Here is a 27281-nt window from a genome sequence, read left to right as displayed (position 1 = left end):
ACGGGGTACAGTGGATTCTGGAGTATAGGGGAATAGGAGAGTCACACGAAACCAGGCTCTGAAGACTCCTTTTAAGAGAGCGCTGGGCAGGTGACAGACAGGGTGGAGGGGACCCCGGGCTGACCGTGCACAAGAATATTCTGGGCAACGGAGTACGTGACTGACAGGGCACAAGATGCAAGGAAATGCACAACAACACATGCGTGGAAGAGCAAGGAGGCGTGGGTAGGTAAGTGGAAAGAAATAACAGCAGGGAGATTCACTGGTTGTAGAACTCAGAGAGACCAGGTTCGAGAGGCCCGTGGGACCCTCGTGCACCAGGGTGCTGCCGGGACAGGGCACGGACATAGAACACAGAGAGAACAGGTTCGAGAGGTTCGTGGGACACTCATGCACCAGGGTGCAGCCAAGACAGGGCACGGACGTAGAACACAGAGAGACCAGGTTCGAGTGGCTCGTGGGACACTCGTGCACCAGGGTGCAGCCAGTACAGGGCACAGACATAGAACACAGAAAGACCAGGTTCGAGAGGCTCGTGGGACACTCGTGCACCAGGGTGCAGCCAGGACAGGGCACGGACGTAGAACACAGAGAGACCAGGTTACATAGCATAGCATAACAAAACATAGCATAACATAACAAAACATAGCATTCCAAAACACAACACATAGCATAACAAAACATAGCAAAACAGAACAAAACATAGCATAGCTTAACAAAACAAAACATAGCATAGCAAAACAAAACATATAATAGCATAGCAAAACATAGCATACCAAACACAACAAAACATAGCATAGCATGGCATAACAAAACCTTGCATAGCAAAACAAATCATAGCATAATAAAACACAACATAGCATAGCATTACAAAACATAGCATAACAAAACATAGCATAGGAAAACATAGCATAGCATAGCAAAACATAGTCATAGCATAACAAAACATAGCATAGCATAACAAAACACAGCATAGCATAACAAATCAAAGCATAGGATAGCAAAACATAGCACAGCATAACAAAACAAAACATAGGATAGCAAAACAAAACATAGCATAGCATACAGCATCACTCCGCACCACCACAGCATCACTCAGGGGCAACACAACATCACTATGCGCTACCACAGCATCACTGAACGCCACAGCATCACTCGTTCGCCATCACAACATCAATCAGCGCTACCACAGCATCAATCTGTGCAACCATTCAACAACACCTGGTTCAAATATGTTCTCTCAATGTTTCAAACTTTATTACAAATGTAACAAAAAGATGTTAATATTTCACTTCTGTTGTTGGATTTTCGGCACAATAAAATACACTGAACATAATCTTCACAAAAGTTATTTACAAAACTTTAAGCTATTGCCATTATAAATTACAATAACTTTTATTTAAGTATTAGCTATTGAAAAAAAATTAAAAGCCATTGTTATTTGTAATATCAATACATGTAAGTCACGTTAATACAACACATATTGCATTACAAATGCTATAGGTGTCACATTTGCGAAAGTTATAACCATTGGAATTTTAAATGACAAAGCTATTAATTTAGCTATTTTCAAAAACAAAACATAAATAAAAAATGTGTCATTTACAATACCGATAGCTCAAACTTTCCTAATGCGAGACCTATTGCATTGCAAATGCTTGATTATTATAGCCCTCATTCACTCTAATAGTGACATGCTTGATCATTGGGCTCCCCCTGGCTCCTAAATGTTATGGTGGGTGTTAGACGGGGACCTGGAGGGTCGGCCGAGTACAGGGGGAGAGGCCTCCGGTGAGGACCGTCTCCGGCGATCGTACAGACAAGTAACTTCCCCCCCCCCCCACAAATGGACACCACACAAGGATAAGATCTGCACACTTTATATAGGATTCTTGAGGCAAGGTTATCAACGATACAGAGGGGGTAGGACACGAGGATCCTCCCAATTCTAGTCTCTGTAGGGAAAGGGGTAGCGGGACAGTCTTGGGTACCGGTCCGGTACCAGGGCGGCCAAGAGGTGCTCACAATCCTCGAGCTCGGAGGTCTGAAAGGTCGGGCCGCGGCAGCGCCAGCAGGCTAGGATAAAAAGTCTCGGCAAGGAGGGCCGCGGCAGCGCCAGCATGCTAGGACGGTGGTTCTCGGTACGACAGGCCGCGGCAGCGTCCAGCAGGCTACGATGATGACTTCTTTGCAGAGGGGCCGCGGCAGCGCCAGCAGGCAGGAGCGATGGTTCACAAGGAAGGGCCGCGGCAGCGCCAGCAGGTCCAGACGAAGATGCACGTTGCAGAGGGCCGCGGCAGCGCCAGCAGGCTTCAGAGGTGGTTCACAAGGCAGGGCTGCGGCAGCGCCAGCAGTCCGTCAGGGATGAGTTCTTCAAGGTGTCTCTCGACTCCAGGATACAACTGCCTTCCTGCTCTGGAGCTGCCCCAGTTATAGGTCTGGCCTCCTATGATGTCCGGACCCTCGCGCTTGAAGGTCGGGAGGTCCGAGATGAGGGAGTCCAGACACCCAGCAGGGGGGTGGAGCCAGCGCCCGGGGAGGCTGGGGGCGATCGGCACCTGGTGGGGGAGAGCCATCGACACTCCTCTCTCCCATTGACCTGCCAAGTGGTCTCTTCACCTCCTGGGTGGATGGTGGTGCCTCGATGTCGGGGCCTGGCCAGGCCCAGGGTTGGGGTCGAGCTGAGGCCACGCGGCCTCGTGGTGTAGTGTCCAAGATGGTGGCTGGGCCGGGGCAATGGTGCTGACGGAGGCCCGGGACAGCCGATGCTGGGATGTTCGGGAGCAGGCGTTCCGTCGGGGACGGGTTGCGGGTTGCTTCGGTGGGTTGCCGGGGTGGTTCTTCAGGGGGCACAGTGAGAGTCGGTGTCCGGGCCCTTTCATGCGGGGAGGGAGCGGGCCCTTCACGAGGCCTGTCCAACAGTGGGCTCAACTGTATTTCAGGGAGCTCTTGTGAAAATTTTGGGTAGGGGGGAGTAACGTTAAAGATAAAATTCCTCTCCCACTCTAAAATTTTCCTTTATTCGTGGAGTGGGGGCGGGAGGTTAAAAAAAGACTATGGTAGGGTTAGAGGATATCATGGTCCTATGACCCTAACTGAACACCAACATGTTTCAGCCCTACCACAGGCCTATTTAAGGTCCTGGGCTTTCGTCAGGGATGGGATGCGAAGAGGTCACTCCCCCCAGAGACTTGAGTGCTGAGTGATCATCCAATTAACATGTAACACATTTATATATGTGGGACAGGTCTAGTACCTGCCACTGTTCTCTTCAAGGAATTTCCTGAAAGAAAAGAGGGAAAATAGAACATACACATAAAGGACAAGTAGTGACTTTTGTGTGGTCAAGCCTGATGTTGCCCTTCGCAAAGGAAGCTTCGATGTTATAGTTTCCCTTAGTGAAGTACGGTGAGAGCGACTGGTATAATGTGTAGGGCACAAGAGGGGGAATGTGTCTGGTGATCACCAATCAGAAACTATACCAGTGGCACACATCCACGGGTTTCCTGTTTAGCCATATATCTATGGAGAAAACGTACACGCAGTAATTCGGTTTCATTCGTGCCACACACAATAATTGTTGCAGTTTACTATCTTACATGCGTTCATACATACACACTATTACCCGTATTTTGACTGTTAAGTGACTAATAATAGTGAATTAAAACAGTAGTCAATGACTATATGTTCAGGACACTCACCCCGGTTGGACAGGGTGCAAGTTCCCAACGAGGGGCTTGGAGGGGGAGGCCTTGTAGTCACTCTCTGTAGGTAGGGAAAAAAAAAAACACAAGCCAGCAAAGTTGGCAAGCAGAAGAATTAGGCCATGGACTTCGTGGTCAGAAAGCTCCATGTATCGTACTAAATTGCTGGGTGTTTATTTCTGGTTGGACGAAGGGCATTAATTACTTCATCAAAGTTTCAAGACATAAATTGTTTTAAAGGCGCCCTCCCCCATACTGTTGAAAATGCTAGACTCGTCCACTCAGTAAAGGAGGAGCAACTTGGCAGGCTGCTTATACACCGCATCCTAATCTTGCTAATTTAGATGCAGCAGAAATAACACTAAATGAAGACTTAGTAATGTTTCACAGAAATCTCACACAGTAAATTATGTGAACACTGACAGTTAACCCTTCTCGGACTGCTCAGGCTGCACATTCACACTAGGCTACCACAGTTATCAGCCCGCAAACGCTGAACGCTGTAATGGGAAAGATTCCAGCCATTCGGGAGCAAATTTCGTTCTGTATAGCACAGAAAACAAGCCAGCTTGAAGTGGTTTTTCCCAATATGGGCCCGCATGACAAACACAGAATACTAACAAAGTGCTTACCAATGAGGATGGCTCCCCTGTTGGAAGATTTGCCACTTTGGGTACAGTCTTCGCTGCTGTTTACACCAGAACTCATGGTAACCCTTGAATAGCAGTTTTTCCTGGGGTACTGAAGAAAGTGCAGAATGAGTAAGGGGCTGCACCTGCCCTGTTAATTAACATAAAGGGAGAAGCAGCAGCATTGGCTACACCTGAGGGAGTTCACTCCTGCACAGCAGAAGCACGAATTGCCTAAAATTATCAAAGAAACCTAAGCATTCCACCTAAGTTCGGTGAGATAATCTGGAAGCCAGACCTGGAAAACCACAGGTTAAGAGGAATTCTGAAAAGGATAACTCCAAGTAAGCACCCGATTCTTTAAAGAAGAAATGGGACAATAACCAAAAAAATAAACGAAATAAAACACAATCACAGGCTGGGTCTCCTAAGGAGGAGTCCACAGACAAGAAATGGAAGTTAAGAAACCGTGAAAATATTAGAAAGCCTGACAGGTATCAGGATATTAATATTCAGGATTCAACCGATACAAGTGCAGAGAGAGGTGGACGGTCAGAGCACAGGTCAGATGAGCGCTAGAAGACGAAATGGGAAACACATCACACTTCAGACTTCATCCTTAAATAAAAAAAAAGGTAGCTGGAATTAAGATAAGACACGCCCAGACTACTGAGGACTCTGCTTCTGAATGGGGAGTGAGCAGTGATGCTGCTGGACAACGCAGCAGAAGTCACAATAGCTCGCCTGAACTTGATGGATTATCTGGTGGTAGTAGCGTTGAATGAGCATATCACGGTGGTAACACCTAATACAGGCTAAGTGTTCCACATCATTTATACAAAATAACATTCCAAATAGAGGGGGTCATACCCAGGCACATCAAGACTCTTCTAGGAGAACCTGACATACGGTTACGATATTCTTTTGGCTGAAAAGGATTGGCCACCTGAGTTTTTAATGGAATGCCCACTGGGAAACACTATTATTTTACCTGCTTTCTTCCACCTGGATCCAGAATCAGTTAAACATTCATGCGAGCAGTAATGGGCGTTAGCGCTAGCTTCTGAACTATACCGCAATCATGTTGAGTGGGACGATGAGTCACCTCATTTCAAGATTCCATTAAAATAAACTCCTCAACCCCAGAGACAGTATCCAATAAACATTAAGCTTAAAAACAAGTTAGGGAAATCCTAGAACAACTTGAATAGCAGGGTATAACAGAAAATTGCACCTCGTCCATGAATAATCCCTTGTTTCCCGTTATGACACCGGAAAATTCATATCGTCTAGTTTTAGGCTACAGACATTTGAACACTTCCATATGCATATTTGCAGTACAAAATGCACATAGTGCCACACTAATGAATAACAATGTGCGGAAGAAATACAAAATGACACTAGATATCTCAAAGGGATTTTTCTGCCAGAATATAGCGCCTGAAAGCAGATATTTGACAGCATTTTCAGTGCTCGATTCACAGCGACAATTTTGCCGTTTACCTCAGGGCTGTTCTCATTTGAGTTTCTTCAAAATTTTGATGAGGAGGCAATGACCTATGTAGATGATATCTATCTGATGGAAGATGAGTTAATGGAACTCTTGGCTAGAGTAAACCACATAATCCTGGGGTTTGCTCATCTAGGTTACACGTTTAATTAAAAAAATTGCGCACCTCAATGTCCTGTTTCAAGGATATGATTGGTCAAGTGAAGGCAAAAGCCTGGCGGCACACTTTCTTGAAAAATATGCACTGCTCCAACCTCCAACGACTCTGAAAAGACTACAATCCATTTTAAGATTCCTGAATTTTGGCAGAACATACATTTTGGATTACTCAGAAGGAGTAAAACTGTTCTATGACTTAATCAGGCCTGATTTTTCAATCAATCATTGGACACAGGAACACACAAACTTTTTGCGTTCCGTACAAGCTGATATGATAGCTTCCAAACATTTACACACAAGTGAAAACACAGCTAACCTGGTGATCCGCGTCATTGCTGGACCAACCCGGTACACCTATATCACTTTTAATCAAGATGATACAGTACCTATTGCATACAAAAATCATTTGTACACAAATGCTGAAATGCGTTTTGCACCCACTGAGAAAATTCTCACAGCGGTCGAGACTGCTGTAGGTATAGAGAGCACTAGCTCAGGGTAGGCGAATAATGTTGTTACTCCAGTACCGACCTTAGAAGCCGTTACTAAAGCAAGCGTTCCGAAACCTTAGGCATTCCATTCACAATGGATTAATAGGCTGGCTAACTCACTGCAACGGATGTAGACTACAGATTCGATTCTACATTACAAACACAAGCATTCCTGCAGTACGAACAAGAATTTCCTCTGTCGAATGTAATAATGCCTCTAGTTTGATATGATTACATAATATATATAGATGGATCTGCTCAGCCTGCTGTAGGGACACAACACCAATATTCTGCTGCATGTGCAATCGTAAAGGGGCACATGCATTCCGGAAACTGGATTACTTTTTCTGGTCCTCTGGATTGGATTAGTAAGTATCTTTTTCTTACTTCTGAATGGACACTATCTTCCAGGACGCTCTGCAGTACAACTCATGAACATGGTTCTGAAACCACATGCATCATCGCACTGTAAACTAAGGGACCTGTACCTGGTGAACATTGAAGCAGTTTGTGTTCCAGAAGGAGTAGTGTGGGACAGGGTATTGTATGATAAAATGTCTTAAATGATACCAACACCTCTGGACACGAGTACTGGGAATTACCATTTAGGTTTAGATTCAGGAATGGGCACACAGAGGTTCTGACAGTGAGGATGCTTGAAGCTGGTCCTTAGTCTGCAAGGACATTTTCCTTCATGGGGTATGCAATGCTTCAGTGGCAAACTTGTCCTATTATCTGAAGGGTTCCCCAGCTGCCGTGATTCATCCAGTTTTCAGGCTGCTCTTGAATGGGAGCAGATTGATGCAGAATGATCAAGGTTGATGTGTAATGGAACCGGGCATTTCTTATCTGGTAACGGTTAATTCCAAAGTCGCCTGTTGCACACACACATACTGTTTCCACCTACATGCACAGTTAGGGAGGCAATGCTATGGCCTTAGATAAATGTTTCCAACATGTATCTAAGATTCTCTAAGCAAATTGAAAGCCATGCTTTTTGAAAATTATGTGGCCTTACCTTCGGCCAGAGAAACGTTTGATCGTCCAGGTTGCAAGATCCTCGTCTGAGATGCAGAGACTACTCCCCACGAGCTTCCAGCTGCAGCTGCGCTTTGGGGAGATGGTCCACTGTATCTTTATTATGGCTGATGCGAAGGGAGAAGTGCACTTTTTTAAATGTATTGGCTCTGGACAAGTTAGCACCTTTCAGACGATTTTCAGAGTTATGCCATCTTTCATACACTCAGTGTTGGGCATTGGAGGTCTCCCGCTTGTCCTGCTACTTGTGGAAGGAATCCGGATTTAAATTTTTCTACCCGGCAATGGACATCCTAGTTCAACCCGGACTGGAGACAGCACTGCTTGTGCTGTGATGCCATGAGCGCATGGTACATTGCTTAGACACACCTCGGCTTCGAGAACTAAATGAGCACTGGTTCTTATCCTTCAGGCATGTTTGGCTTCACTGCGTAAAACCTGTATTGTGCTGCCTGCTTTGCAGCCATGAATGCGTATTGGATCTATGCCTTGGATCACAATCGTTTGCGCCACAGGACGCTAAATTACTAATGGTCCCCTCAAAGGGCCAGGGGTATTGTTGTCCCTAGTGTATTCCATTGTTGATGAATTCATTCTTCGAGCCACCCTGGGATGCTTTGGCTCCTATTTTAAATGGACACCAGCTCTACAATACGCTTACCGGATGCTGTCCCTTTCTCAGCTGCTGCTGTGGGAACTGGGTGGGTTCAACTTTGCCCATAAAGATGCTTTGAGGTACGCCTCAGTGAATGTCATCTGAGGTTGTGGACAGCATCCATGTTGCGTCTCCCATTCGGAACACATACACAATTGGCCTTTTGCATGCAGTGGCAACCATATGGCCGGTTTTGATTTTAATAAAAATGAATCAAACTGTTTTTACTTTATTTTTCTATGCAGCATGTCTTTCTGAGTGCTTGGGATTTCAAACCGTATAATGCCTTCAAGGCTTTTATATGAATATTTCAAATGGAAGCTTGCTTTTACAGGATTTTAAGAGTTGTTTTTAAACCTTTTTAGTTTGCTTCATTGTGACCTGCTGGCTTTTAGATAGCTTGTGAGTGAGTGTTATGTGCCCGGGTTAGGACCATGTAGCAAAGCCGCTCATTTCTTACAATGTCCTATTTTTCACAATAACATTTATGTCATGCCCTTTTGTGCATATTTGCGTGCACTACAATGTTGGATTAGTTTCCCTGAAACTACTTTGTTTCCTCTTCTAGCTTCGCACAACGTTATCATGATGCCTCACATCATGTACTTGGTCGTTCTACGCACTATGTAAAAATGTCATTCTATCTTCATCCACGGGGTGACAAGGCTATCTACATATCCATAACATCACATCTATACTCACATCACAAGACCGCTTTCTATTATAAATAAAAAGCATCCAATAGATTAGCAGAGGAGCCAATTTAGCTGACACTGAGGGACATGGTGAGACTTCACCACACATCGGTTTAACATCTCCGAGAGGGTGTGTCCAATTCGTGACCAAGATGGGCTCCTACATTCTCTCCCACCAGGTAATGGGGTTGGATCGTCCCTTGGGGGATTCTTGGCTACACACCTACACACACTCTAGGTACACTCAGTAGGGTTTGCATTGTAGGAGCACGCCTGATTACTGCTTTGTTTATATGCCTTCATGTACACTGTTTCAGCACCATGGTAGAACTGTATCTACTATTTACTCTGTTGGTGTTTGTAATCACTTTCATCTGCTTCCGTCTACTGATCATCGCAGCACATGTATTCTATACAAGAATAACGTTGGTTCAATAAATAAATTGAAAACGTCCCACTGTGTATTATGTAATTTCTCTAAGCACACGTAAGCACAAGTGGCTGACTGAAAGGTTCTGATCCAGTTCCTCGAACCCTGAGGGGTTAGGGTTGTCATGTTCAGTGGTTGCCAGAAAGCATATGCTGCCTGGTAAGATTAGGGGGCTCATGGTGGCACCATGAACTAGCTGGTCTCTAGGCCAAAATATCCCGCAGGAGTGCCCAGAATCAGTCTAGGCTCCTCACCCAAGTTTATGTTGTCCAACAAACATGCAGGTACTACGGATTTGTGGGAACTACACAATAACATAGGATGTGTGGTGACACCAGGACCCGACGGTGACGGACTATACCATTTTTTTCTGCTGCCCTTCAGACCTATGTCATAATCAATCTCTTTCCAAAGTCCCCACACATCAGTACTACAACTTCGGCGATGGATATAGGGGTGCCCCCCCCCCCCTCTGACCACTCTCCTATCGCCCTCAGGTTTGCCACTCCTAGCTCCACACCTCCCACTCATTCATGGCACCTCAACCACAAACTTCTTACCTATGAAAAGGGGGTCAATGACATCAGAGTTGCTATCAAGCTATTAATTCCTTTATAGCTACCAATGACACTCCAGAAATACATATAGCCTTATTGTGGGACAAGCTGAAGGTGGTGATACAGGGCCAGTGTATTGCAATAGAGGCTCGCCTCAATAAAAATAGACGCGATACCCACGCTCAGTTGGAGGCCAGAAAAATTGACCTAGAGAAATAACACAAACAATCTAGTTCCTTTGCAATGCAGCACCAACTTATGGAAGCCTGCAATCTATTCAAGTCTCTAGATAAGCATAGGGCGGAATACACTTTGCTGCGCATGAAACAGATATACTATGAAGGTGAGAACAGTGCAGGGAGGTTACTGGCCACTCATGGCCCCCCAATGGTAGTAAGAACCATCAGGACGGCCAATCGTCAAGGAGTTTGAAAACTTTACGCTGAGATTTATAAGGCGGAGGTGGTGGACTTAGGAAGTGCGGCTTCCTACCATGCGAAGGTCCCAGTGAGCCACACCCCCAGGGAGATGATTCAAATTAGACAGAGATACCTCCTCTACCAAAGTCCTCATGGCCACTCAGCCCCTACAGTCAGGCAAAGCTCCCGGAACAATGGCGACACTGTGGACTTCTTCAAAACCTTTGAGCCATAACTAGCTACCATACTGGAGCGCCTTCATAACTCCTTTATTTCTACAGGTACCCTGATTGATACAATGCAACTATCAACCATAAAGGTAGTTCCAAGCCCGGCAAGGACCCTGGGAAGTGATCCTGCTACCGTCGCGTCTGATGTTGATTGGGAGCTCGTTCCAGGCTTTTGCCACAATGTAGAAGAAGGCTCTTCGACCCGCTGTGCGGATACGCAGGGTTTCTGCCACAGTGAGGTCGGCGGAGCGGAGGTTCCTTTTGGATACGTGGAAGGAGACTCTTTTGTTGAGGTATTTGGGTCCGGTGTTGTGGAGGGATTCGTAGGCATGGGTGAGTAGCTTGAAGGTTACTCTCTTCTAAACAGGGAGGCAGTGGAGGTCTTGCAGGCGTTGGGTGAAGTGCTCATGTCATGGGATGACGAGGACGAGTCTGGCCATGGTGTTCTGGATGGTTTGGAGTTTGTGTAGCAGAGATATGTGGATTCCAGCATAGAGGGCGTTTCCGTCCAGTCTGCTTGTTATGAGTGCATGGGTGATGGTCTTTCCGGCTTCGGAAGCCGGAAAGACCATCACCCATGCACTCATAACAAGCAGACTTAAGTTAAGTAAACGTTGCCACTCCAACCCTTCACTTGGTATGGAAAGAAGCAGGCTTATTTGCCTCAGTCAGAGGTGGGCTGGGCGTTTCACACCTATTATGCTATTATCAGGCAGCACAGCTGCGGTCCATGGTGGAATGTTCTAGAGCTAGCACTGAAGAATATTTTGGTTACATTGACCAGGCAGTGGCTGCAATCCATATATGGAAGGTGCTCTGGCTTCCGAAACACCATCGGACAGTAGGGGTATATGTGCCACCAGTACACTGAGATACAATAGGAGTTTGGAAGCAGGTGCAAGTTCAATGGAGATTGTCTACCTCCATTTCACCACAGACGCCTATTATAGGCAACCCTGATTTCCCCCCGCATTTGCATGGCTCTCTGTTTACACAATAGTAGGAAGCAAACTGCAAAAGGGTAGGAGACTTCTTTGATGTCCTCATGGACTATACTCAAATCCAAGCTGAGTATGGTCTCCTTCCCACCGCCTTCTGGCAGTATACCACTATCCGGCACTGGGTTCCGTGCCCTAAGGTCTGCTCCCATGCCTGTAGGCCTTTTACGTCCTTTGAAAAATGGCTTCTCACCCACTCCTCTGACAAATGCCTTCTCTCTGACATCTATGCATTTCTTAACACAACAGCCCAAGCGCCGTTTATATCACCTGCACAGCGACGATGGGAAGAGGAGTGCGAGCGCACATTTACCACTAAAGAATGGAGTGATAAATTCAACCGTGCCTGCGCCTCTGCCTGCAGCACCTCTAGGAAAGATATTTTACTGAAAAGTTGCACACTATTGGTAATAAACAGCAGCCAGGTTTGCTCAATGGAAGTGGAGTAGTGACAATGCCCGTTTGCAACGCTGCTGTAAAATTGATACTCTTACGCAACAGAAAGACATTTCTGGAAAGAGGTCCTGGTGGCAGTAGATGAAATACAGGATAACGATAATCCCAAGACTCCCGAGCAATATCCTACTGGGCCCTTGAAGCCCCTTGATATACCCCATAAAATCCACAAAAGGATGTGCCATCGTATTGATTGTTGTAGCCGCCAAGCAACTACTGTTCTCTCAAGGGGGCTCAGACAAAATCGCAACAAGACTTAATTGACTACATAAACTGTGGGAACTAACGGGTATGAAGATGCTGCCAGCGGTCATGACTAGTGCGCTACCACAGTTTGATAAGACATAGGGGCCCTGTATACACTATCTTTCAGATGGATTAAAAGAATTGACCTGCCCAACGTATCTGCATATACTTCACCATATGCCTGACACACCCAGACCAAGAGCCTAACTGACCCACCGGATAAGTAGATACCCATCGTCCTCTCCTTCCCATCTCCTATTTTGCGATTGTGTCCAACGCTCTCCGATGGATGTCATTCTCCTACATCAACCTTGCGGACTACCCTCTGACTCTTACCCTCTGGGTTTCTTTTTGACTGCCGGTCCTGTTATAGTTTGTTTATTATTCCCCACCAGGTTGTAGGTGGAAAGATTGTTGTACCTTCTGCATAAATTCAATAAAAAAAGACTATAAATAATCCTGTGAGTATCACAGGACTGATCATTGCCCAAAACACACCATCTCCAAGGAACATATGGGAGGTGTGTGGGTTGCATTCTGCCTGATTTCCTTTCTTATAACTTTGGGGTTGCTGAAGTCTGCGCTGCCCAGAGAGTTAGGATTTCTAAATCTGGGCTAAATTGGCCTTTATATGTGCCAAATAACACCGTGGTGACCAATTCAGGCTAGAAACTGAATGCCACGGGAGGACACACACAAGTACCTACCCATTAAGACTAACACGGAGGCATCCATTGTAATATTGGTTACATCTTTCTCAGCTTAGTAACTCCCTAGTAGCAATAGGATTTGTTACAGGCTTAATTAATAAAAGATTTCCACAGTTCGAATTTAGCAGTTTAAATCACATTCTGGATATGTCCTGAACAATCTGTACAAATAATGGCAAATTGTAAGGGTTTATTAACACAGTATCTCACAGGACGAGAGTACCACGAGGCTGGGGGCATATTAACTCTAGAAGTCTCAGTAAATCTCAGTACATGTAGCAAACACCTTTGAAATATTTTATTCACAGGAGATTTTGAACCTGTAGATCCTGCCACCAGACATTTCACAACATTCGGATCTACTGAAATTCCTGCAAATTATGAACCATATGCAACATTAGAAATCCCTGTACATTTCCAAGACCATCAAGCATGGTTAAAGGGTGAGAAAGTACACATTGTGAAACTTATTTGAATTGGTCAGAGGGTCCTCTGCAAATACAAAAAGCAGCTGCTATTGTCCACATTAGTCAATAAACAAAATAGTGGTCACCCACTCATAATGCAGACCATGTAACAAGCCAAGTAAAAGGTCCAGTCCTTATGGGAGGTTACAAATGCAGACAAGGCGGTGACAAGGAGGGACTAACAAGCCTATTTAAGAATCAGAAGCCATCATTTACGAAGGACAATGACACAAGCCAGTGCCAAATATGGGCGGAGAGTGGGCGGCGCTTCCAGTGCATACTCCAAAACGGCATGTCTCACAGAGCGAGCAGCGCATGCGCAATGCCTCTAGGCTCAAACTAAAAGAGCATGTCTCCATCACTGCAAGTATTTCAGAGGAACAGAAGTTTGGCAGCAGAATTTCTGGAGAGTGTAGCAGAATCAACTATACTTCACCAGACTCTCAAAAGGTATCTGGACATAACTCAAATTGAATAATACATTTAGTTACAAACACAGGATGGACACGTAAACTCTCCATCCAGGGTTTATAATGCAGAAAACCAGATAGTATATTAATGTAAGAGTGCCATGCCACTCAACCAAAAACATTCAAAGTACTTACTGGACTGATGAATTTAATTAAGAAAACTATAACATTACTTCAGATATTGAAAATGGGTTGTTTAGAAAAAAAACAGTGCTTGGGTCACACTATCTAATCACAATTCGACAAATTTCATACGTGTTACCCATGAATGAATGTAAGAGTGTGATCTATTCAGACGACTGCACAGCCTGCAACTGTCAGTATAATATCACGCAACAATACCTCAATGGGAGTCAATGAAGAAGGTACAGATTATAACAGTAAATTAATTACATACAGAACACGTAATCACACTTTCTGATACTCAAAAGTTCATATTTTATTAATATTATTGCCCAAATACTTCTTATACACAACACTGATGGCAACATTAAAGAATTTGTAAAGATGTGTTTAAAGTGCAAAAGTGAACACATAGTGCTCGTGAGAGAAGTGAATAAATGGTGCAAGTGAAACACAAAGAATCAATAAAAAACAGCATATAGATTGGAAGTTATTACATGCAGAGCTTGTGTATGAGTATTGATCTCATAAACAATAAAAGAATCCTAGGACAATTAGTAATTCCAATCTGGTTGGTAAAAGTCGAAGGAGTTTCGACCTTCGTAATTTGAGGTCTTCTTCAGGACAAAGAACCACAAATACGATTGCTGCCTAGTAGAAGAAGGCAATGCAGGGAGAAAAGAAAGGAATTTATCACAGGATACGATTCTTTAATACATTTTTTAGACTAATTTGCATTGTATTTTCAATACATGTTTTGGGGAAAAGGTACCTTAAAGCAACACAAGGCACCTGAAAATAAAGAAGGAAAGAGGGGGGTTGAGTAAGCAGAATCTAGTTATTTTAGGAATTTAACCATTATAAAAAGGACAATGCACTTACGAGGCAGGGGCTTTTAAGTGGCAGGACCCTCCAAGGCTTGGTTGATGCCACTTTTACCAGTTTAGCGTGATTGAATCCATGATGGGTCTCAACGTCAAATCCAAAATAATTACTGGATTCGGTTGCTGTGGAGGAAGCAACCTGTGTCACTACTGTAGGGAAAAGCAACATGGGGAACAATGTGTGTTTCAAGAGGCTGAAGCTTTTACACATGAGAGCAAAACACAGTTTTGGCTCTCGGGTGTGTCAGATTTGCAGTAAATTACAATTTACATCCATCAAGTAGAGTAAGGGTAATATATATTATGAGATAAAAATATAATATAATGGGTGCGAGTCCCCATTTAATCCGTATTTCCAGAATATACAAGTCATTGGTGACTAACATGCCTGACCCCCTTCCAGAGCTACAGGAAACATGGAAATTGGACCTGGGGAAGCTTGAGGACTATGACTTGGTGAAGTCAAGAACAGCCTGGAGGTCACTGGCCATTTCATCCCGCTTGAGGTTCATCCAATATAATTACTTTCTCAGAACATACTTTCACTCAGGGACATAGGAAGGGCCCTCACTTCCAACCGCTTACACTATGTTATAACTTTCTGCACGTGATGTGAAAATGCCAAGTGATAATACAGTACCAGAAGACACATAATTTATTGGGGAGGGTGCTGGCATAGCCAGTCAACTTCGACCCTAAGAGTAACCATGCTTGCATAATTGGGCCCTGTTGGGAGGCCAATTTGGCCACAATTGCTTCAAGCAGTAGGGCTCCTGGTGGCCAAAAGGGACAATGCACGTGTAGGAAGCTGGCCCTGTATATACTATACCAAAATGAGGTATAGAGGGCACAGAGTACAGTGGAACCCCAAAGGTAGGCAGAGGTAAAAGTAGATAGCATTTTACTCTCTATTTGTGGAAGTGTGGGCGAGCAGTAAGGCTGCATTAGAGGGTAGTGTATGTCACACACTCAAAGTCTGAACTCAGACAAATTTTGTTTGTATAGAAATATTGTTACGTTCTTTTAATTTCTAGAACCAAGCCAAGCCTGGCACAGGTAAGTGAAATAAATGCTTTGCAAGATATTATGCAGTGTTTACAAGTGAATGCACTTTCAAATGCAGTTGTTTGAAATACAGGTAAGTCATGGTATTGAAATTAATGTACAGATTACTTTTTTGATTACTGTTTAAGTTACTTTTTATATATGCCTAGATATCACACCAGGACATTTCCTAGAGAAAAGGTAAGTAAAATCAGTTTTACAAAATTGTAATTTTTCAGGTTTCCATACAAATCAACTCAACACTTTGAACATTTATCAGAGAAAAGCAGTCAATAAATTCCTAGGAAAGAAATGAAGTTATTGGTTACCAGGTAAGTACTCAGTCTTGCGGTTGAGTTTCTGGTGTTAGAACAAGGGTTCCCCCAGGGTCAAGGATGCACTCTCAAAAGACCCTGAGCAGCACTTGGGCGGCCGGGTGCAGGGTGCTGGGACCAATGTTATCCGATGAGGGATAGGGGGCCTCCGGTTGCTGGCTTCTAACGAGCAGGCCACAGGGTTGTGGGAGCAAATCTCCAGGTGTTAGGTTCAGAGCAAAGGGGGATCCATTTTAGCACACAAAGTGCACCTCCAGTAGCGCGGGGGTTGGGTGCAGGGTACTGTTTGGGCGTAGGGTGCCCTGTTGTTTTCAATGGGGATTTAGGGATTCGGTTTTTAGCCGCAGGCTTGGTCCAGGAAGACTGCTCGGAGAAACTAACAGCTGGGCAGAAAGTTGGAGGGCTCGGTACGTAGGTACACCTTGGGTTCTCTTCTCCAGGGCGCAGGGCGGCTGGATGCCAGGCTGTCTTTTGAGGTCTGATTTCACCTCACTGGGCCACTCGAGGCTGGGGAGATCTCCGTGTAGAGGCTGCATGCGACGTCGGGGAGTTCTGGAGGGGCAACCCACAGTGGACTCTGACTCTGGAGCGCTGGGAGACCTTGCTGGGATGGGTGGGCCACTCAGACTCGGGCTGTAGGTGACAGGTGCAGTGGTGGTTCGAGGTATCAGGTTTCTTTGCCTTCAGCAGGCTCTGGGTCTGCCTTGGGAGTTTCTTTTGAACAGAGCTGCTGTTCACAGAAGATCCGGTCTTAGTTGAAGGCCGTCAGTCCTCCCAGGGTTCTGGAGGTCGCTGGCTGCAGGACAAGGCAACTTTTGGCGCAGGATCTCTGGAAACTGCAGACAGGCTGGTAGGGCTGGGGCCAAGTGAGTTGTTCTCTGCAGTCTCCTCTGCTGGGCGTCTTCTTTTGTCCTTCTTCTTAGGTTGCGGGAATCTGCCTTCTTGTTTCAAGGCAGCCACCACAATACTGTATTTAGGGGGCTTTTTAGGGGTCTCGAGGTCAGTCGCCAATGGGCTACTGACCTTACGGTGACTACACCCTTGGTGTGCTCATCCCACCTGGGGGGAGTGAGCACAATCCCTAATCCTGATTGGGGAGTGTCTGCCATCTGCAAGATGGCAGGCACTAAAGCGTGGGCTTCACCTCGCCTCCCCCATCTGAGGGGTGGGGTTTGTAGAGGTTGGCACACCTTCTGGGCTGGCTATTTTTTTCCACCTGTCTTCCAGCTGAAAAGGAGGGGAGACAGGAAAGGGGCTTGCCCCTGATAGCAGGATAGGCTGGGGTTCACATTACAAAGGCTTCAAGGCCTTTGAAGCTCCCCTGCCACAGATGGCTCTTCCTGGCCCGGGGGAGGTGTGAACCTCTGCCCAGGAAAGGCTCTGTTTCCTGGCTCAGGGAGCGTAGGGGTCCCACCCCAGGGGTCCAGAAACATGTCCCTTGGTGGTAGGCTGGTGTGTACCAGTCTGAGAACCCACCAGAGGCTGGTCGTTTTTCAGGGGGTATCTCTAAGATGCCCTCTGAGTGCATTTTTGATTAAATCCCACACCGGCATCAGTGTTGGTTTAATGTGCTGAGAAGTTTGATACCAAACTTCCCAGTTTGTAGTAAAGCCCATATGGTGCTGTGGAGTTTGTAATAACAAACTCCCAGCACCATACACTCTTAATTGCACTCCTGTATTTACAATGTCTAGGAATTGGTCTGGACATTTGGGGGAGTACAAGGCTCGTGCACCTGTACCCTCACCACTGGTATAGTGCACCCAGCTAGAGGGGTGGCTGACCTATGCCATGGAAGTGGATTGTAGGCATGGCACACAGGGATGTGTGCCATGTCGAATCTACACTTTGTTCTGCACCAAACACGCTGCCTGCAATGGTAGTGTGTGTGTGTAAAGGTACAGGGCCTCTAAGGGTGGCACAATAAGTGCTGCCGCCCTTAGAGACCTTCCCTGGTCACAGTGCCCTTGGTACCCATGGTACCTTTTACAAGGGTCTGACATGTGGCCAGAGAGGTGCCAATTGGTGGTACAATGTACAGGTGTGGGAAAGAACACAGGCCCTGGGAACCTGATTGGGATGGACCCAGGGCACATCAAAGTGCATCAGAAGTCTGTCAAAATGTGGGGGAGGTTACTTCAACAGAAACCCAACTTCCTACACTGGGAACAATCACTGTTAGTAGGTCTACTGGTGGCCAAAAGGTACAAGGCATGCCTCTGGAGAAGTAAGAAAGATGCTACCTTGGGAGGGTGGACAAGAGGTGTGAATTATTTCTTCAAAGCCGAAAAAATTATTTATAAGTCAAGCGGCTGCCCAAATAAACATAGAATCTGCCTCTCCCCTGGTAGGCGCAGTCCTACAACATATATGGTTAACGTGCAGTGCTTTCTATACATGTGCACCGATTTTCTATTGGGCAGTAAAAACCAGGCAGTGTGCACAGATTTTCAGAATATCGTATACAGCAGCGTAATATACACATATTTCTCAGAGAGCAGTTAACTGTAGTGCACACTCATTTTTAATAATGTAGTAAAAAGCTGTTCAGTAAGCAGTGATTTCTCATAAAGCATTAAAAAGCAGGCAGCATATATTTGTCATAATGTAGTAAACTGCACGAATTTCACACTTGCAGTAGGATGCAGTGCTGTGTGTACAGAGGGAAGAGGTGTCGCGCAGCGCCCAGGGCAACTGACGCTGGAATCTGGGGCTTACTGTTCGATGCCCAGCACCGGAGGTTGTAGGTCAGCCCAGCACCATGCGACTCTGGGCAATAGCTTGCTTAATCTTCCCTATGGCCCCCAGCGGCGGGATGCCTTAGGGTAGCTGTTCGTGCTTTACAAATACTGGATTTACATTTACAGATATCTCACAGTGCAGTGCAGTGTGCAGATTCCCCATAGTGCAGTATGATGCAGTGCAGTGTGCACAAATTCCTCACAGTGCAGTAAGAAGTAAGAAGCACTGCAGTGCACAGATTACAGATAGTGCAGTGCGATACAGTGCAGCATGCACAGATTTCTCATACTGGAGTAAGATGCAGTACAGTGCATGGATTTCTTATAATGCAGTAAGATGCATTGTAGTGTAGGGGTTTCTCATGATGCAGTACAATGCAGTACATCGTGCACAGTTTTCTCATAGTGCATTGGGCAGATTCCTCATAGTGCAGTATGATGAAGTGCAGATTTCTCCTAGTGCAGTGAGAAGCAGTGCAGTGTGTACAGATTCCTCATAGTGCAGTAAGATACATTGCAGTGTGTACAGATTCCTCAGAGTAGTGTAAGATGCAGTGCAGTGCACACAGATCAACTGTTTAACACAAATGATGACCACACGGATTTGCTGCTGCTGACCAGGGAGCCTCGTGGACTATCCCTGCAACGTTCCTGCTGCTGGGCTGACCCTTTGACCCTTTGCCTCACAACTCGCACCGCCCGTTTTGCTGGACAGGGCTGCCTCGCTGAGGGGAAGAGCTTTGGCGGCGCGCTGTGTGCCTTATCGGGAGAAAGGAGAAAACACTCTGCCCGGGCTGCGAGCACCAGGTGAGGGACAGGGACTCCATTTCCCAGGAGTCCCTGTGTAGCCATCCCCTGCACCTGGACGCTCTCCCGGGTAGCCCCGCCCCCGACCACCTCCTCTCCTCATTAGCAACTGTTGACTCCCGCTACGCGGGACGCGTGCGGGACGCCCGGGGCTAAGCCCGGGCAAAGGGCGGGCCCTCCGTGGCCCTCAGAGGCCTGAGGAGCCTGGTCTGGGCCACACCCCTTGTCATCTGTTTGCTACTCCTCGGACCAACGGACCTACCATATAATTGTAAGTTCGCTCATTGTTAATTTTGTCTTTTTCTCTGGGACCAACATTAGAGACTAATTTTCTACTGCTTACACGTAACCCCGGCCGCCTCGTACTGCAATTGTATTATTTTTGGCCGGTAATGAACTGTCGAGAGACTAGAAGCATGGCAGCTGCTGGAGCTAAAAAACTGACGGGTACCCTCGATGATTTCATCGTTCGGACCCATGCCTTAATCGATGAGGGGATCATTTTAATGGACAGAAGGGTGTCTCAAGATTTGGCATTGGCCAGGAGATCTTCTTTAGGCCTCATAGCTCAAGCCTGTACTCCACATGCAGTCACAAACCCAAACACCTTAGCTATCGTACACAATGAGGGGGCTCATGATGATATTACCTCGCACGAAGATTTGGAGGCAACACCTAATCTTGCCTTGTTAGCTGAGAGTGGTACATTAAATGAGTCTGAAGATGTTTCTGTGGAAAATGTACTTGAAAGGGGCTTGAAAGAGGGAGCAATTCCAAAAAAAAAGTCCAAACCTGTTGCACGCAAGCGAAAGAAAGCTTTGATCACTCAGAACTTAGATCAGACTACCTCAGACTTGGTGCCCCCAAACTCCAACAGTGCTCAGGTGGCTAATACCGCTGATATTGATGGAGCTAAACAAACTAATGTGGGTCTGCCGCTAAGCTTACCAGATGACACAGTCATAGATAGCAGTCTAGAGGAAATATTGGATCTAGGTGGCGAAGTAGATAATTATATCAGAAGTGAGGAGGATAGGAATAGTTTAAACATGGCAAATAATAACATCTTTCAAATGTTAAAAATCCTGCTTGAACCAATTGAAGCTAGGTTGCGTTGCTTAGAAACCATCTTAAAAAATATCCACAAAGATATAAGCGCCCCTAGTTTCAGCCTGGATAACAAGATACCCCCCGCAAAGAAGGCCATAAATAAGCCCCCTTTGGTTGACAAAAATACCCCCTCCCTTAAAAAAAATGCGCCAATCAATCCCACCAATTCCATCATTACGGGGGGGCACTTCCTCAAAAACTCCTGACACAAAACTAGTTTCTAATCCTGTCAAACCCAAGGTTACCTCTCAGGTTAAGTTTAAAGAACCTACACCTCCGACCCCTAATTTGGATCAGACCCCAAAGGAAAAGAGAGAACCACGGAGAAACATCCACCTTCCCCCGGATGCATGCTCCTATGTAGTTATTCTGACCGGGGTCACTGAACTTGGGCCAACTGAAACGGAGTCCTACCAAACCCTAAAAAATAAGGTGTGCCATTGGCTGTCTAAAAACTTCCCATTACCGCCTGGCATGCCTAGCAACATCTTAATGGTGGAGAGAACTCCTTGGGTGGGAGGTAATAGAAAAAACCTACAAGGTGACTGCGTGGTGGTTACCTTTGAGCACCCACAAGTAGTAAACTACATCTGTGCCGGTACACCGCGCCATCAGGCGAGCACGGTCACGGCCAGGCCTCTCTCCTACTTTTATGTTCAAGGGAACCAACCCGACAAAAGATGGAGTTGGCTAAAGGGCCCTCAGGAGTCCAACTTTAGACAAAGGTTTAATCCCCCCTGGGAGGTTCAATCACGTGGCTGGGAGGAGGGGGGTGAAGATGGTTGGACCGTGGTCAGGAGAAGAAGAGCTGGACCCTTTCAGGGTGGTCTTTTCGCCGGCCCCCAAAAAAAACATCCATATCATGACTATCATCACGTAAATGGGCAGGAAAATTATTTTAATGTCCCAACGTTCAATCATTACGATCACCCGTCCTTTATGGACTGGGTAGATTGACAAACATTGGGTCACTATGCCACACAATCTCTAACTGCCCTACACACCATCTCACAGAGTAGTCACTCCCCACAAGACTCAAATCCTGATCCAAGTACTGAACGAACGTCTACCACAGAACAGGTCATGGAGGGGGGGACAGATTTGTCTGCAATTGATGGGAGTAAAGGAGGCAGGCAGGGGATCGCAATGGCCACATGGAACATAGCGGGCCTTAGGAACAAAATCGATGACCCTCATTGGAGAGACCTTATAGGCACCATGGACATTATCGCTATGCAGGAAACGTGGGTGACTGAAAATCTGCTTACATTGGATGGATACACCACCTTTTTCCTCCCAGCTGTTAACTCATTGAGAGGGCGGGCTAGAGGTGGACTGGTCACCTTGATCTCCGCAAAAATCTCAGGCACCTATAAAGAAATTCCCACTGGTAGCCCTTACTGCCTTGCAGTTTTAATTACACACAGGAGTTTTAACGCTGTTTTACTAGTGAATTTCTATAACTCTTTTGATAGAGTACACTCAATTGATAATTTGCAGAGGTTAAACTCTTTTTTAATCAAGTTCCAAGAGTCCATGGAGGCCAATTGCATTGTTATTTTATTAGGAGATTTTAATGTCCACGGCTGTCAGGAAGATTGTCCTCCGAACCCTCTGTTTGGTTCCCCAGATGATGAGAATATCCATTTTGAACACACAGATCAGGGCTCTTTCTTAGAATCTCTGTTAGCTGAAAATGGTTTAATGTTGCCACCCGGGGGGGAAGAGGGCATCCCAACCTTTACGGGCCACGGCAGTGGGTCTACCATTGATTACATTTTTTTGAGCAGTAGTTATAGCAGTCATATCATCTGTTACACCGTTGTAAGGTCCCATTTTAGTGACCACAATCTTGTTGTACTAAAAGTTAGAGATGTATTTGAATTTAATGACACTAGCTTGAGTCTGGTAGATAAATGTGATTTACGACCAACTGACCAGGCCCGTCGAATCAAATGGTGCAAAATAATTCCTGCTGATTTCTTTGGTAATCTGTGTACAAATAGTCAAGAGGATTTTGAACTTTGTTTAAACGACCAGACGGGGGACACTGAGGTCTTAGAAGCGTATAAGAGGGTATGCGTCAACATCGTGTCTAACCTGACACAACACTGTAAAAGGAAAAATCAGGAAAGGGTAGGCTGGTTTGATAGTAAATGTTCTGCCGCTAATCACAAACTAAAACTAGCTTTAAAATCAAGCCCTGTAGACAGAAAACTTGTGGCTGCCCTCAGGAAAGCTTATAAGACCACCATCGAGAAAAGGCGGCGTGAGATCAGAGAGGATGCTTGGGCTGATCTGACCTCAACTGACGTCCTGAAAAGCAGCACCAAATTTTGGGCCGTGGTCAATCAACCATATTTTGCGGACACATGCAATAGTGAATTAGATTGTGGCATTCAAGTAGACAAATGGCACTCGCACTTTAAATCTGTGTATGAGCAGGAAGCCAACGGGGCTGAGGACACGACCAGTTTATATCAACTCCCGTATAGCTTAACGGTAGATGAGGAAGAGGTGGGCCTAGCCATTGGAAAAATGACCAGCAACAAGGCTCCTGGGCCGGACGGGGTTCCAGCTGATCTTTTTAAAGTAGACATCTTATTCTGGTCCAAAATTTTAGCTAGAGTTTTTAACAGTATTTTTAAAACAGGTATCCCAGACTCCTGGTCCCAATCTGTAATTGTCCCTATTTTTAAAAAAGGAGACAGGGGGGAACCGGGGAATTACCGCCCCATATCCCTGATAGATTCTGCGGTTAAGGTCATAGGGAGAGTGGTCCTCAGTAAACTCACCGAATGGTTAGAGGAGACTAATACCCTTTCCCCTATCCAGTATGGTTTTAGAAAAGGAAGGAGCACCATTGATCAGAGCTTAAACCTACAATTGCTGATCGGAAAATATACTAAAGCAAAGCCTGGATCCCTATTCATTGCTTTTATGGATCTGTCCTCGGCTTTTGACCGAGTGAACAGGTCCAAGTTGTGGGGCCAGCTCCTCAGCATAGGGATCGACCCAAACATCGTATACTTCCTAGCAGACCTTCATAAGGACCTTACCGCTACTGTTCGTTATGACAGAAAAGGGAACTGCACAGGGAAAATTCATATTACTAATGGTGTCAGGCAGGGCTGCATTCTCGCTCCCCTGTTGTTCACCTTATACATTAATAACCTGGGTGGAGCACTGGGCTTAGCCTGTAAAGATATACCTAGAGCAGGGAAATATACATTGCCCGCATTACTGTACGCAGACGATGCGGCTCTCATAGCTAGAACCGCTGTGGGTTTGCAAAGTCTGCTGAATTCTTTTTATAATTTTATGATAAATCTGGACCTCAGTATCAACTTTGGTAAATCCCATGTAATGGTGGTTGGGCCCCATGTTAAGGCCAAAAAGCGTGCTTTGTCTCTACACTGCAATGGCCACAAATTATCTAGAGTCTCTAGATTCCCTTATCTGGGTGTAATGTTTGATGATCGCTCTACTTGGCTTCCCCAAATGTTGGAGAAAAAAAAGGTCTTGGCACGCTCCACATCCGCAGTCCTTGGTTTCTCACGCAAAATTGGAGTGAAGCCTATAGAGGCTGTCCTAAAAGTGTACACCGCCAAATGCATAGCCATTGCCATGTATGGCGCGGACCTGTGGGGTTTCATGTCTGCAAAATCTCTTCAAGTGATTGAAGATAACTTTTTGAAGTCCATTCTCTCTTTACCAAAATCCACAGCAAACTTCATTGTACATCAGGAATGCGGGGTGGATTTTCTGGAGGATCGAGTTGCCATGGCTCCCCTCCTGAAATGGATATCTGTGTGGCTCAACCCAGAGCTTGATGTTAATCATGAAATCTTGAAGGATTGCCTTAAACTAGATCATTGGAACAAGATCCCCTGGCTAAAATATGTTGAACAATCTTGTGTTAAGCTGGGCAGGCCTGAGTTGTTTCACAATCCTTCTGCCCTTGTTAAGGCTGATCTGAAGTGGGCAAAGAATACCTTTTTGCTACATAGTGGAATGGACAGAGAAAGCAAGGAGTTGATAAAACCTTCTGTCAGGTCGCATCAACTGATTGTTTCCTCAGATCACGAACCGGAACTTTACTTGAAAGCTGTAAATAACCCAAGCCACAGGTACCTTCTTACCAAGTTCCGCTTGAACAAGGTTCACTTGCTAATTTGTGGTCGCCCTGGCTGGACCAGGGACTCGGAACTGAGTATATGCAATTGTGATGGTTATTCAATTAAGGACACTGCCCATTTCCTGTTTTTTTGTACCCATTTTAAAACCGTTAGGGAAAAATTCATTATTCCCCTGTTGAAGGGGAAAGGATTCAGACAGGTTAAACCAGCGGTATTATATCTCCAGATGCTAACCAATATCTGGGAAATCTATAATGTGGCCAAGTTTTTAACTATTGCACTGAGAATGGGCAAAAAGATCAATTGGGGGTAGCACATGTACCAACCACTTTGTGATCTGTAAAACTGAACCTGGTTTGTTATTCTGTAACGTTTTTTAATATTGCTGTATTACTAATCGTAACTTTTTTCTTAAATGATGTATTTTGATCTTTGGACCATTTTTTATATATGTCTGTACTTTTATGGTTTTGAAAATTCGAACCGAATAAAGTATTTCTTGACTTGACTTGACCACAAACACCATCAAGGGCGGAAGCAAAGCCCCCCAGAGCTCCCCTGATAGAAGAGCCCAGCCCGCCTCCAGGCAGAAATTTGCTCCAGGATTATTCAGTCTATTTCTATAAACTGTAGTAGGTGTTGTTATGTATTGATTGCCATGTGTGTCTCGCAGTACGCCCGCTCCTTTCCTCGCAGGTCCATCCTCGAGACACACCATAGCATGTTATTCCTTGAAACTGTTAGCCTGTGACAGTAGTTGCCGGCATGTGTGGATTCCGGTATTGGGTGTGGATGAAACATACGTTTGAATAAATCTACCTTACAACTTCTATTCGGCTTCTCGTCTTCCCTACACCAACACATATGAAAGTGCGGACAATCTCCTACCTGAGCAGAAAACTGTGCAGACATTTCCAGGCTCTCTCCTCCTCCTGGGGCTGGAGTGAGGCAGATTTGGGGTCCAAAGATGAAGATAACTCCACAGACAAACAAGGGGTTCTTCCTCCAGTGCATCGGTCTGAACACACAAGTAGAGGCCGGAAGTAATGTCATCATCCACTGCTGCAGCTGTCTCTGCCAGCGCTGACCCGGAAGAGGAAATCTTTCGCCTACACGCATGGATTTACCTTGTGGCGCAGTGGCCAGACACTAGTTCCACGCACATGCGCAGACTGCCCCAGTCACCGGAGGTTGTACACGAGTCTTTCTTTGGGCCTCGCAATCGAGGCAGAAACTCGCAGGGAATTTGGAAGGCAACAACACTTTTTCACCAGATGTCTACATCCTGCATTTCATGTCAGAGAGACAGGACTGAAGGGAGCTCCGTGGATGATGCAGATACTTTGCCCTCAGGAGAAGAGGCAGAATACTCACGAACAGAGACAGAAACAAAATAAAAATATCCTGAATATAATAACATCTATTAAGTGTGAAAAATACAGAATCCGGACAACAGGCTTTCGGTCCAGCATACGAAGGGACATGGAACATTCCCAGAGGAAATCAGTGCTTTCCTCCCTCCGCTGCTTTTCACTTCCTTGTATTGCCACTCACTCCCTTCCTGGACTGCCATTGGCTCCCCCTACTGCCTCAGGCTCTGATTCACTGCACTGTTACTCACTCCAAGCACGGCCTCACAGTCACCCCCTGCACAACCCCTCACTCATGCACTGCTCTCATCCACTCCCTACAGTACCACTGACTCTCTTCACTGCGATTCGCTCCCTTCCTGTTCTGCCTCTCTCTATCTCTTCCTGCCTCTCTCTTCCTGCCACTCACTCCCTGTACAGTCACTCTCTCCCTTCCTGCCCAGTCTCTAATTTCCATCCTGCATGATCACTCACTCCCTTCCTGCACTTTCATTCACTCTATTCCTGCACTTCCGCTCACTCCCTTGTTACACTGTTGCTCTCTCCCCTAGTGCTTCACCGTCGCTCTTTATTTGCAGGAGAGAATGGAAAATGGGGCTTGTTCGGATTTGTTTACGGTCCAGGTTAAAAAAAATGAAAATATGCTCCTAGTCTTGTTTCTCATGCCAGACATTTTTAGAAAATAATAGCGAAATATTGTGCCTTGTGGAGTATGTAAATCACGTCTTTACTAAAGGAGTTAATTAAAACTCTTCAAGATTAAAAATCTTATGTTACAATTGAGAATGAAATATCAGCTCAATAAGAATATATATTCATACTGTCAAATAAGAATATATATTCATACTAAGACGTGTACATTCG

The 27281-nt window shown here is 45.6% G+C and overlaps 1 protein-coding gene across 1 annotated transcript in view; it reads right to left on the bottom strand.

The window, feature by feature from the left end:
* The window catches only part of LOC147736455 (uncharacterized), a 45573-nt gene extending 19478 nt beyond the window's left edge, over positions 1 to 26095 (bottom strand). The window contains exon 1 of the mRNA XM_086953185.1: positions 25936 to 26095. The gene's annotated coding sequence lies outside the window, so the exon portion shown is untranslated. The remainder of the gene's footprint in view (positions 1 to 25935) is intronic.
* Positions 26096 to 27281: the final 1186 nt, after the last annotated feature.

Source organism: Lissotriton vulgaris, chromosome 1_2 (genome assembly GCF_964263255.1).
Source record: "Lissotriton vulgaris chromosome 1_2, aLisVul1.2, whole genome shotgun sequence".
NCBI classification, from domain to species: Eukaryota; Metazoa; Chordata; class Amphibia; order Caudata; family Salamandridae; genus Lissotriton; species Lissotriton vulgaris.
The sequence above is the reverse complement of the archived record's forward strand: the minus strand, read 5'-3'. Positions and strand labels throughout refer to the sequence as shown.